Source organism: Dromiciops gliroides, chromosome 6, assembly GCF_019393635.1.
Source record: "Dromiciops gliroides isolate mDroGli1 chromosome 6, mDroGli1.pri, whole genome shotgun sequence".
Classification (NCBI taxonomy): Eukaryota; Metazoa; Chordata; class Mammalia; order Microbiotheria; family Microbiotheriidae; genus Dromiciops; species Dromiciops gliroides.
In genome coordinates this window covers 272,183,925-272,185,789 of record NC_057866.1, presented here as the reverse complement: position 1 = coordinate 272,185,789, position 1,865 = coordinate 272,183,925, and positions in this window count along the sequence as shown.

Below are 1,865 nucleotides of genomic sequence, written 5' to 3'. Positions count from 1 at the left end.
TTTTTTTATCTAAACCATGTATCCCTTTGGATTTTATTGATTCCTAAGGTTTAAATCTTGAGTTTTAACCTAATTTCTGCCAAACTGCTTTCTGATTTTCCCAATAACTTTTGTTGAGTAGTGAGTCCTTACCCCAGTAATTAAGTACCAGGGGACATTAAACAATATAATATTATGTTTGATTGCTTCTGGGTCTTCTGTAACTGGTTTCTTCCAAAGCATTACCAAATGATTTCAGTGATCACTGCTCTGTGGTATAGTATGCCATCTGGTACCAAAAGGTTCTCTTATTTCCAACTTTTCCATTATTGGTTTTTAGATCCTTGACCTTTTTTCCCCCAGAAATATTTTGTTATTATTTTGTCTTGTTCTATAAAGTAACCTTGTGGCAGTTTGATTGGTTCTGCTGAATCTGTAGATCTATGTAGTATTGTAATTATTTTAGCATTAACATCTAATTATTTATTTATCAATTATTATCAGTCTAATCACTTAAATCTTTAGTATGCTTCTGTTATATACTGACTGTGTCACCCTGGGCAAGTCATTTAACTTCTCAAACATAACTGTTTAAAACAATAAATTACAGACAGAGAACTTACCCTCAATGTCTGAAGGACATTTGTTGGCTGGAAGTTCCATATGAAAATAAAATCATAGGGTAGGTTCCTACCTCTACCTTTCTCTTTTGGAAAAGAATGGCTTTTACCTGAACTTTGAGTCAGAAAGATCTGAGTTCAAATCCTGTTTAGATAATCTTGCATGACCCTAAGTAAGTCATTTAATTTCTCTCAACCTCAGTTTCCTCTAGAAAATAGAGATAATGATAGCACCTGCCTACCAGGTTTTCATGAAGATCAAATGAGATCATATTTGTAAAGCACTTTAAAACTTGAAGTGTTTTGGGGTCTTTTTCCCAAAGAGATCATGGAAAGGGGAAAGGGACCCACATGTACAAAAATATTTATAGCTGCTCTGTATGTGGTGGCAAGGAATTGGAAGTTGAGGGGATGCCCATTAATTGGGGAATGGCTGGACAAGTTGTGGTATATGAATGCAATGGAATACTATTGTGCTGTAAGAAATGATGAGCAGGAGGAGTTCAGAGAAACCTGGAGGATCTTGCGTGGGCTGGTGATGAGTGAGATGAGCAGAACCAGAAGAACATTGTACACAGTATCATCAACATTGTGTGTTGATCTACTGTGATGGACTATATTCTTCTCACCAATGCAATGGTACAGAAGAGTTCCAGGGAACTCATGATAGAAGAGGATCTCCAAATCCAAGAAAAAAAAAGAAAGAAAGAACTGTGGAGTATAGATGCTGAATGAACCATACTATTTCTTTTGTTTTTGGTGCTGTTGTTTTTCTATTTTGAGGTTTTTCATCATTGCTCTGATTTTTCTCTTATAATATGAGTAATGCAGATATATGTTTAATGTTATTATGTATATATATATGTATATATGTATATATATGTATATATATGTATATATATGTGTGTGTGTATATATATATATATATATATATATATATAAAACACCTATATCAGATTACCTGCTGTCTAGGGGAGGGGGGGAGAAAAATCTGAAATTGGAAAGCTTGTATAAACAAAAGTTGAGAACTATCTTTACATGTAACAGGAAAAAAAAACTTTATTAAAATAAATAAAAATAAATAAATAAATAAAAAATAAAACTTGAAGTGTTACATAAATGCTGGCTATTATTACTAATTTTCTATCTTGGTAGGTTAATTTGAATGGAATTTTCTTTTCTGTTACTTGTTGATGAGGTTTTGGTTTTGGTTTTGGTTTTTGGTTTTTTGCAGGGCAGTGAGGGTTAAGTGACTTCCCCAGGGTC